This window comes from Nycticebus coucang, chromosome 8, assembly GCF_027406575.1.
Source record: "Nycticebus coucang isolate mNycCou1 chromosome 8, mNycCou1.pri, whole genome shotgun sequence".
Taxonomy (NCBI): domain Eukaryota; kingdom Metazoa; phylum Chordata; class Mammalia; order Primates; family Lorisidae; genus Nycticebus; species Nycticebus coucang.
This window is the reverse complement of record NC_069787.1, coordinates 107592125-107604218: the sequence shown is the minus strand read 5'-3', so window position 1 is coordinate 107604218 and position 12094 is coordinate 107592125. Positions and strand designations below refer to the sequence as shown.

Here is a 12094-nt window from a genome sequence, read left to right as displayed (position 1 = left end):
CAAATTTCCTTTGTGGCTCCAAGGTCAAAGAATATAAGCAAATCTATTCTCTGACCTTGGGGCCACAAGCCAATCCACAAAAGCCACGACATTAGAAAAGTGAGCTGTGCTTTCCTTCATCATGTGGTTTCTGCCCATTCAGCCCCTGCCACCAGGTGGAACAGCTGAGGCAACAGGATGTACAAAAACACGTGATTATTTACTTGGAGTGACCACATCGGTGGGCAAGGCAGCATCTCTGCCATTCCTGAGTTCCTGACAACTCATATTTTGGACACTGACTTTTCCTTACAACTTCAAGATCATTCTTCATGATCATTGTGCAGCCCTCAAAGGACTTTAAAGAAAGATTGCATAAAGCTTAAAAATAAGGCAAAAATGTGAGCAGATGTCTTTTTAAAAGTTAACAGGCTCAGCTAAGGATTAATTATCTGTGAGAATGTATCTGTTTTTGACCTTGATATTTACTATTTAGTAGAGTCCAGACATTGTAAATTTACATGCTAATTTATAGTTCTGTTTAATACAAACTCTTTCTCCCCTCACCCATGGTGTTGATGCCCTGTAGTACAATAACTAGTTTTGCATCTAGCCTAACAATCATTTTCTTTTTTGTTTTCTCCCACTTTTTCCCTGGTAATCTTATTCAAGCATTCTTTTTTTTTTTTTTATTTTTAATTTCAGTGTGCTTGTTCATTTTTCTTTGTTTGAAGTACTCCTTTTTTGTTGATTTTCTTCTTTCTCCTGCGGTGCTGCGTCTCTTGGTAGAGACGGGGTCTTACTCTGGCTCACTGCTGCTCATATGGGTTTTGAACCTCTGAGCTCAGGCAATCCACCCGCTTCGGCCTCCCACAGCGCTGGGACTACAGGCGTGAGCCACCACGCCCGGCCTCAAGCATTCTTTTTAAATATGTCTTTTATTGATAGACTTATACAAACTCTGTTCTGTATATGAGCAGGAACAGGAGCTCTCCCATCTTACTGGCATATACTTATGATAGAAAGCGTGCCCAAGCCTGTCATGTAAAAGCTTCTCCTCTCTTAATGTACTCTAACAGGCCACCAAACTCAAGGGCAAAGAACTTCCCAAAGGAGGTGAGAATGAGTATCAGCTGAACAGATAAAGAGCCTACTAACAATGGATAATCTGGGGCATTTCATTTGCAAAATTCAGTGTAGTGGTGCAGGTACTTATGGCTGTATTCTTAGAACAAACAAAAATAATCATGTGCCATCTAAAACATAAAAGCATGTAAACTGGACTCAGCCAAAGCACTGAATGTAAATTGCACCCTCATGAATGTGACACAGACTTGGTTCAGCGCAACTGGGCTAATAATTCAACAATCCAAACATGGTAATGTCATAATCCCATACTAGCATATAGAGAATTTTTAAAATGTCATCTGTCACAATTTTGTAGGTAAATAGATATACTTCTTGTAAGCATGTTCATAAAAGACTAAGGTTGCAGCCACTGCAAAAACATCTATAAGGGTGCAGAAAATTTGAGCCGGAAAAAGGTGGAAGAACATGGCCTATGGTCTAAATCTGGCTCACACTCAGTTTTTGTAGATAAAGTTTTATTGGAACACAGTTATGTACACTCCTTTATGGATAGTCTAGAGCTGCTTTCATGCTACAAGGCAGAGAGATTATAAATAGCACAAACTGTAAAATATTTGCTTTCTGGCCTTATATAGAAAATGCTTTCTTACCCCTGACCTAGAAGAATGCCACAGGTCTCCTTTTTGCCTACTCTTCAACTGCCTCTGATGAGCACACAATCTGTGAAACCAGTGAAGTTAGCAGTGAGGGTAGCATGGCAAGGATTGCTGAGCCCCAGCCTGTGAGCCTCCACTGAGGTGTGGAACAGGAGTCTGCAGGAAGAATTCTCAACCCCCTGCTGGGGGACCTGCAGCTTCTTAGGAAGAAAATAGTTTTGTTAAGGGAAAAATGTTTTGGGTACTAGCATCTCTCTAGGATTGGATTGGATACTTGCATCTCTCTGTCACACATCATGAGTTGAAAACAAGGGATGTTTATTTGAAAATGTGAGAATTGTAATTTGCAGTCGAAGCGACAGGTAGATGCAGTGTCAGGCTGTTCTCTCCCCACTGACATTGGCAGGGTTAAAAATAGCCGTTCTGTTTGTCCTTCAGCCCAGTATTGAACCGAAACCTCTGAGCTGTGTTGTCCTTAGCTTCATGCTTAATGAAGCATAATTTGTATTAATAGCAGCTATTAAATCTACAGTGCTTAATAGGAATTTAGAGGTGGAGGTCCCGAGTCACTGAGCTCCTCAAATGTGGTCCCCGGAGAGCTGAGCGCAGGCCTGAATACTGGCAGTAATGAATCTTGGGTCTAGTAGGGTGAAGGGCTGTGGTTGGGCAGGTGGAGAAAGGGGAGGGAGAAGAGAGAGGAAGCAGGGCTTAGAATTTCCAGCCGAGCAGGTGAGTTTTCTCAGGTTCTGGGTCCCTTGGTCATGTTAATGGCTTTGTTTCCAGTGTTGGGTGCTGGAGAACAAGTGGACTTGGCAAGTTTACAGACTTGCAGTCAGACTTGGGTTCTGCGGTGTGACCTGGCTTTGGTCTCTTAACCACTCTGAACTTCATTTTTCTTACCTGAGAAATGGAGATAATCAAATGCAGACAATATAATGGGAGCTGCTGTGAAAAATAACAAGGAAAGACACATGGATATAAAATTCAACGTTGGTGCTGCATCTCTCTCTTTTCCCATCCTTCCCTAAAACCAGTTCTATTTTAGTGTAATCTGGAAGGATTTCTGTACAAAGTTACTTTGGGAAGCCAACTAGCTCCATTTTAGACCTACATTAGCAAACGTTTCCCTGACTTGCCATGACCTCCCTTTAAACACTCACTGTGTGTGTATTTGCACTGTGTTGTAAATCCCCTGCTCAAATGTCTGTCTCCACCCCAAGCCCATGTGGTCCTTAAAGGCTATGAGAAAAAAAAAATGCGTCTTTCTCATTTTTGACTCCTATTTCCTAGGTGTGCCATCAGTTATGGTTGCTGTCATCACTGTTATTTTACAATTAAGAAAACAGTGTTAAGCACAGGGTCTTATTATCTGTTTTGATACATGTAACGCCAGCTGCTTGCTCTTGGGCAAAACACTAAGTCTACCTGGCCCTCAAAATTCACATCAACGCCCTTCGTGTTTCAAGTACTTTAGCGGCGGTTGGCCAAGACAGTTTCACAGTCACAGTGGGGTGGGAAAAGGGTAGATATAATATAGTGTTTGGGTAAGGGGGAAAGAAGAAATGTAGGACAGTCCCTGTGTTACGAACAAGAGAGGTTCTATAGGTTTGTTCTTAAGTTGAATTTGTGTGTCAGTCAAACCGGTACATTTACCTATTACCTGTGATAGAGGGTAGAGTCAATTAACAGAACCACCTCCTTGGTCGCTGAGAGTATTAACTATAAAAATACAGCACTTAGGCAGTGCTTGTGCTGTACAATTATTTTTACTAGAGCAGGAAAACCTGAGGCACCTTCAGGATGGAGCTGGGGGCTTATTCTGATGGTTGCACATTTGGTGTGACTGTCCTTTTCTGCACTGGACTATCTGGGTCTGGTCCACACGGTGGAGGCCTGGCTCCACGCATGGCTTCTGCTCAGCACTTGGGTAGGAGGAGACAGCAGCACAACACGAACCTTCAAAGAAATTATCAAGCTGGGCAGCCTGCCTTTGGGAGGGAGACCATCTGTGGCAAGCCATTATTACAATAATGCCTCAGGTCTATTTTAACGTGCCCAAGAGAAAAATGCCTTTAACAATCTACTAACACTCTGAAGTAGGAGGATTAGTAACAGCCCTTGTCTTGGACTCAGGCAACCAGCAGGAAATACACGCAGTGAAGACCTGCCCCATGGAACCTATTCAAGCCTGAGCGTCCTTACTGAACATTCCTCATTCAGGGAAACAACTATGGGAGTGGAGGAGAGCATTCTCTACTGCTTTACAGAACAGCGAGGTGCTCTTTCAGTTTCATGCACAAGTAAACATGCAGACTGTCTGCAGAGGGGGAGCATGTGACATGCGACACTATTTCAGGTGATTTTTCATTTCTACAAGGTTAGCTTAACTGTAATGGCTTGATCACAGAGGCGGGGCTCTTTGCTGGGCTGTGTACATCAAAAACAAAGTTTTAACAATTTCTTACATAACTGAACATACTCCTGTCATACATCCAGCAATCATTGTGCTGTTTGGTATTTACCCAAATGAACTGGAAACTTAGGTCCACACAAAAACCCACATGCAAATGTTTATAGCAGATTTATTTATGATTGCCAAAACTTGGAAGCAACTTAGTTGCTCAGGGAGTGAGAGGATAAATAAACTGTAATGCATGCAGTTGATGGAATATTATTCAGTGCTAAAAATTAATGAGCTCCCAAGTCATGAAAAGACACGGAGAAATCTTACATGCATATCACTAAGTGAAAGCATCCAATCTGAAAAAGAATCATGCACACTGATTCCGACTATATAACATCCTGGAAAAGGCAAAACTACGGCAACCATAAAAAGGTCAGTGTTTGCGAGAGCTTAAGGAGCTGTAAGGGATAAGTAGGCAGAGCATGGGATTTTTTAGGGCAGTGGAACTACTCTGTATGATACTGTGATAGTGGACACATGGTGCTGTACATTTGTTAAAACCATTTAAGGCACAATACCTGGAGGGAACCCTACTGTCAACTGTGGACTTGAGGTGGTAATGACAGGTCAATGTAGGTTCACCGATGTTCACAAACATGCTGTTCTGTGGGGGTGTTGGTAAGCTGGGAGGTTGTGTGTGGTAGAGGGAGTATATGGGAAATCTCTGGAACCTTCTCAAGTTTGCTGTGAACCTAAAACGTCTCTAAAAATTAAAAGTCCTAAAAAAAAAAACTATAACAACAAATATACTAAGTTCTCAGGACTTTTGTTGGATTTTTTTTTTCATTTGTTTATTATTATTATTTTTTTATTGTTGGGGATTCATTGAGGGTATAATAAGCCAGGTTACATTGATTGCATTTGTTAGGTAAAGTCCCTCTTGCAATCATGTCTTGCCCCCAGAAGGTGTGGCACACACCAAGGCCCCACCCCCCTCCCTCCTTCCCTCTCTCGGCTTTTCCTTCCCCCACCATGACCTTAATTGTCATTAATTGTCCTCATATCAAAATTGAGTACATAGGATTCATGCTTCTCCATTCTTGTGATACTTTACTAAGAACAATGTCTTCCACTTCCATCCAGGTTAATACGAAGGGTGTAAAGTCTCCATTTTTTTTTAATAGCTTAATAGTATTCCATGGTATACATATACCACAACTTGTTAATCCATTCCTGGGTTGGTGGGCATTTAGGCTGTTTCCACATTTTGGCGATTGTAAATTGAGCTGCAATAAATAGTCTAGTACAAGTGTCCTTATGATAAAAGGATTTTTTTCCTTCTGGGTAGATGCCCAGTAATGGGATTGCAGGATCAAAAGGGAGGTCTAGCTTGAGTGCTTTGAGGTTTCTCCATACTTCCTTCCAGAAAGATTGTACTAGTTTGCAGTCCCACCAGCAGTGTCAAAGTGTTCCCTTCTCTCCACATCCACGCCAGCATCTGCAGTTTTGAGATTTTGTGATGTGGGCCATTCTTACTGGGGTTAGATGGTATCTCAGGGTAGTTTTGATTTGCATTTCTCTAATACGTAGGGATGATGAACATTTTTTCATATGTTCATTAGCCATTCGTCTGTCTTCTTTAGAAAAGGTTCTATTCATGTCTCTTGCCCTTGTTGGTTTTTTTAAAATCAATTTTATTGGATATATTTGAGGTTTTAAATGTGTTAAGAGATACATGTGAATGGCAAAATGGTTACTGTAATAAAGAAGATTAATGTTATCTATCACATCCTATAGGTTTTTCTTGGTGACAAGGACAGCTAAAATCTACTTAACAAAATTCAGCAAGCTCATACAATGTGACTAATTTAATTTTTATTTATTTATTTTTTTTGTTGCAGTTTTGGCCAGGGCCGGGTTCGAACCTACCACCCTCAGTATATTAACTTCAGGTCAATTTTGTATTTTATTTTTAGAATTAAAATCACTCCAAAACCCCAAATATGACAAAGTGAAAGCATGCTTGTGGAAACCAAAAATATCAGCCAAAGAGAGACTAGCAGAGGCTTTAAAATGTCAAAACCTCTTATATCACATAGACCAAAAAGCTGATGATAGCTCAGAAGATGAGGAAGCAATCCTGGTATCCAAAATTATATAAATAATAAGATAACAAAAGGGATATAAAAAAAGATCATGAGAAGATCACTTCAAACAAGGAACAAAAGAGCAGAAGGGAAGAAAGGAAGAGAAAACCAGAGAGACGTTTTATACAAATTCACAAACAATCCTCACATTGATGTGTGGAGCACAAACCACAGGCACCACCCTAATGTGACCAACTTTAGTGCTCATGTAATAAATACATTAGCTGGCTAGACTTATTCATTTGAAATGTTACTTTGTGTCCTTTGACCTACATCTGTTCATTTCTTCTTCCTCTATCTGTTTTTAACCACTGTTTCATTCTCTGTGTATTGATTAAAAAGAAATATTCCACGTCTGAGGACATTTGCCTATCAGTGGAGTGCATGCTGTCCTGTAGGTGTGCTGACTTGGCAGAACCCAAGGCGGATCCCCCAGCCCGAGGTATCATAGCCCTTGGGACAAGAAGGGACTCCCCATGTATAGAGGAATTAACTGAGGCCTGGAGAGTAGAATAACTCAGGGAGTCACAGAGGCAGGCAATAAAAACACAACCGGCTCACAAACTCATTGCTTTCCTTTCCTACCAAGTCCAAGGTGAGCGGCACAGGGCTGACACAGGCGATGGAAACATGGAAAACATGGAGTCCTCACCCACCTGGGAGTGGATCCAGCTTTTCTATGTCCTTTTGTTGAAAATAACACAAGATCATGAAGACAGGTAAAAAGTATTTATTTAGAATAAGAAAGGAATTGAGTCAAATTCCACATTTTTTAAAAAGCTGACAAATCCAAAAAATAATATTGTACTAGTTGACAGACACATTGTGTAATGTCTTTTGCTATCATATTTTCATAGCATATTTTTTGATTATTCATATGACAATGATTTTAGAATGTTATTTCCTAAGGAGGGCAGAAAGTTGAATGAAGTCTTTTATGAAGTTTATCATCAAAAATGGGTCTATATTATTGGTAGTTGAGAAGTTTCTTTCATCTTCAGGTATCATTATAGTATTGTCACCTCAATGTGAGACTGTTTGTGAATTTCTGGTCTTTCTGGTTTTCTCTTCATTTCTTCCCTTCTGCTCTTTTGTTCCTTGAAGTGTATTGATTCTCATAATCTTTTTTTATATCCCTTTTGTTATCTTATTATTTATATAATTTTGGATACCAGGATTGCTTCCTCATCTTCTGAGCTATCATCAGCTTTTTGGTCTATGTGATATAAGAGGTTTTGACATTTTAAAGCCTCTGCTAGTCTCTCTTTGGCTGATATTTTTGGTTTCCACAAGCATGCTTTCACTTTGTCATATTTGGGGTTTTGGAGTGATTATTAATTCTAAAAATAAAATACAAAAATTGACCTGAAGTTAAGGAATACCTCCCCAAACCTTCAAATACATTTTTAAAATGCCAGTACTTTGTGAAAGCAACTTGTTTTAACTGCATGGTTGTGAAATCAGCTTACTTTTGTATTACATACCTTGACTATGTAGGAGTTGTTCTAGGCTGGTTTCCTCCTGTCCTTGTCTGCATCAGTGGTAATTTTGTACGTAGTTTTATCTGAATCTTTCAGATTTGGGCAAGACAAATTATGTCAGATAAACTAAGATATGCCCTGACAAAGATATTTACAACATAAATATGTCCTCTTGTTTTTAGTATTGCTACAGGTTCATGCCCTATAGTGTAAGAATATGCTCCAATTTATTTTGTGGCATTCTGAGAAAAAAGGATTTTAAGATGTATGCCAAATTTATAATTGTAAACACAACATTATTAAATGCAATTTCTGAAAAAAAGACATTTTTATCTAGGTGTGGATGAGCACTAAAGCCTTTGCTTATGATTTTATTCTTCTTGTAAGAATATTATACAGACTCAAATCTTATTTTTGACAAGTTGTATGATCATGAAAACACATTGCTGATGACTGTGATCTCACTTCATGAGAACATTGTTGGGACCCCGGCAAGAACCTTGGGAAGGAGCTAGGCAAGTGAGGAGCCTGGAGCTTGAGCATCCTCACTTCGTGGGAATCTGCTTCTGTCCCTGCACAGAGTGAGCTGTAGGGTTGGAGGGAGGAAGAGAGAGAGGCTAGTAGACAAACAGGAAGTGGTGGGATGATACAATCGTCCCATGTTAGAGGGAAGCACAGGAAATGAAGCATCATTGGGAGGGACTTTGGTCAGTTAGAGGGCTGGAAAGGCACCCTTAGGGAGGTGGTGCCCAAGCTGAAACTGAATGATGACTAGCACTTAGCTAGATGAATGGTGAAAAAAGGCATTTCAGATGCAAGGCACAGCGTGAACAAGGGCCTAGAGGTACACATAGCGTGCAGGAGTGCACAAGAAATGCAATATAACTGGAACACGATGCCAGGGAGGGGAATGGAGAGAATAAAGGCTCAGTAAAAACGGGCATAAGATCACAGGGGGCCTGGGGTTCCACGGAAGGGGACTCCATCCTGAGTGAAGGGGAGGCATGGAAAGATGCAGGAGAGACTGGTGATTAGAAAGCTGATAGAATAGGATAGAAGTGGGGTACGACTGGGGCGGGTACAGTCTGGTATGGGTTAGAGTAGCCATGTGTGAGAAGAGAAGGTCCAAGTATAAGAGGGAAAACTAAGGAGTTCAGGGGGGAATAACCTTGAACCAGTGATGATTTGTAAGATGATAGTCCAGATATCCAAGTTGATGGTGATGTTGAGAGACGGGACAAAGGAAGAGAAACAGGTTGGTTGGGGAGAGATGATGAACTGTGGAGATGTTCTGTGGGTACTAGATACATCCACGGTGCTGGTGAGGGACCTGCCATAGTGGCGAGATTAGGAAATCACTGGCATCATAAGTAGGATGAGCTCTTTAAAGAGGAGAGTGTGGAGTCGAAGAGTCAGGGATACCCTGAAGCACCCCGCATTGCTAGCAAAGAGGATGGGGATGCAGAGGAGACTGGAAAAAATGTTGAAGTGCAGGAGAAAGGAAGATCAGTCTCCAGGGAGTTGTTCCTGAATTTGGACCAGATCCTCGAGCAGGATAGGATCAGACAGAGCTTTCAACACTTGATGGTTGGTGAAGCCTAAATAATGGCAGGTGCATTTTACACTTTACATGTTGGTATCATCTGGTCATTGTACATAATTTAGAGGGAAAGACTAATTCCATTCTCTTTATCTTTTTTATCAGAAGGACCTGAAGAAATACAAAAGCATACGACTCTTGGTACTGATGCAGACATTGTATACAATTAGTAGACAACATAGAAAAGTACAAAATATTGAGGGCTTGCCTAAAATTATCTTTATGGTCTAAAATGTAAACCTAGATTTTGCATATGCATATGTATTTACTAACAACAGCGTATTTCAATTTTTTTTTAATCTCACAGCACAGTTGAACCTATAGTTAAACTTTCAATGTACACTTAAATTACACTGATCAAAAAAAGTAAAAAAAATATACTTTGCTTTGAACTTCTTTCAAAAATAGTTTAACAATCTTTAAAAATTTTCATGGTTCACTGCTTGAAAATCACTGTTCTAGATAGTTAGGTGTTGAATTCTATTTAGATGAGTAGAGATAAATTCATATCTCAGATGACTAGGTTTAGAACAATATTTATGTTCCCTCGGTCAGTGGGAGCTAGACTCCACACCCTTACTCAGGAATCCAGGTTGACATGAGATCCGCCATCTTGAAACTGCACCATCTGGAGCACATGGCTTTCCTCCTCAGGAGAAGGGATGCTGTGTCATCACCTGGCTCTGCAGTGCTTTGCTCCAAATGGGCCACATTCCACTTCCGTCAAGCTACAGCCCAACAGCCAAGACTAGTCATGCAGCCCCACCTAATGGCACAGAGGAGCACATTTCCTCCATGGTGGGCACTACATGTCTCCGCTGCACTCAGTTTTGTATAAATCCAGAGTCCCCCCAGCAGTGCCTGTGGCTCAAAGGGGTAGGGCGCCGGCCCCATATGCCCGAGGTGGCAGGTTCAAACCCAGCCCCAGCCAAAAGCTGCAAAAAAAAAAAAAAATCCAGAGTCCCCCAAACAAACTCAGAAGTCAAGAAAATATAAGCTAATTAATAAGATAGCTTATAATTAATATTAACAAGTCCCACTAAAATGTTTTTCTTGAAAATTACCTACATAAATCTATATGATTTTATAATGTCTGGTTTCACCAGAAGCAATTTATTTTCGTTAAACCCAGTCGTTTCGATTTTGAAATATTATTTGTAATATTAGTTGTAATACCATGTTAACGTTACATTTTCGTATTTTCCAGTATCAATTTAAGTAAGAGTAACTAGAATGCTTTCGATTGTTGCTGTTTTTATATGAAAATATGAGACATTTAGAAAATTACAGTCATAAAAACTTTGTCTTTGCTGTAAAACCTAATCATGGCATAATTAAAATGTGTCGTGATATATTTCTATGCTTGCTTTCTGTATAAATGAACAAATACAACAGAGATAAAACATACAGTCACTTCTGAAGAATTGAGTTTTAACGAAAACTTAATTTACCAGTAGATGTTTTTCTCATTCTAATTTATAAGGAAATTACTAAACTGTGAAATGTTAATTTTCTAAGTTTTAGTATACGTTTTTATTTCTTTTGAACTACAGGCATTCAAGAAAAAGTTTCCAAGTACAGAGTTAGCAATCATTTAGAGAAAATAAAGCTTGAATGCAAGACTTGTTTACTTAAAAGAAAAGTTAAGGAATCATTCTGTTCCCTTTTTTTGGATCACATTCTACTGTTCCACAGGCCATAAAGTATGATTTCTTTTCTTTATTTTAAAAAAAATGAATTTTGGCTTTGAAAGAATTTTTCATGTTATGATATGTTTATCTAAAGATCCTATTACTGCAACTTAGTATAGTTTTAGAATGTTGCCAGTTTCCATAGCATACAAGTTAATTTTTTAAGTTTACTTTTTAATTTTTACCCTACTAGAGAATTGGGAAATTAGTTTTTATAGAAAGATTACACTTAAAAATAAAATTAGTAAATCACAGTTTAATTATAATAGTATCTCATTTCTTGATTTTGAATTTGTCTTGAAATTGATAAAAGTTATAACTTATAACTCTTTATAGACACTTGCATATATTTTATTTTTTTCCTGGTCAGAACATATTTATTTCTCAAGCAGTTTTAAAGGAGGTTTTCAATAACTTTTTAATAAAATGGGGTTTTAGATTTTTACTTACATATTTTATGTTGGATATTCTTGAGAAATCCTTACTTATCAGGCAATCTCTTTTGCCTTCTCAATTTAATTTCTGAATATCATTTTAAAACTATACATTTAAATTACTTTATAGGAAATGAATATAAATTATAGAGCAGTAAGCTCACAGCTTTCTTTTTTTTAATCCCAAATCTATTTATTTTTATTTTATTTTATTTTTTTCAATTCAAGACCAATTTATTCTCAAGTTTTGCCAACATAAATACTATCTTTGAAGTGCACCAAATCCTTCCATAACAACTCTAAAGATATGACCATGTCACGAATTTGCGTGTCATCCTTGCTCAGGGGCCGTGCTAATCTTCTCTGTATCATTCTAATGTTAATATATGTTCTGCCGAAGCCAGCACTATAGTCCCAAATTTATTTATTATTTTCTTTTTTTTATTGTTAAATCATAGCTGCGTACATTAGTGCAATCGCCTGTATCCATTCTAAGATGTACCATAGATGTGGCCCCACTCGTTACCCTCCCTCCACCAAAACCTCCCCCCTCCCTTCCCCTTCCTTGGCCCTTTCCCCATAGTCTTGTGCTATAGTTGGGTTATAGTCTTCA

At 39.0% G+C, this 12094-nt stretch overlaps 1 non-coding gene across 1 annotated transcript; it reads right to left on the bottom strand.

The window, feature by feature from the left end:
- Positions 1-11781: 11781 nt before the first annotated feature.
- LOC128592903 (U6 spliceosomal RNA) lies at positions 11782-11888 on the bottom strand. The gene has a single exon (XR_008382114.1). It is a non-coding gene; the product is annotated as a U6 spliceosomal RNA (small nuclear RNA).
- Between the last annotated feature and the right edge of the window lie 206 nt (positions 11889-12094).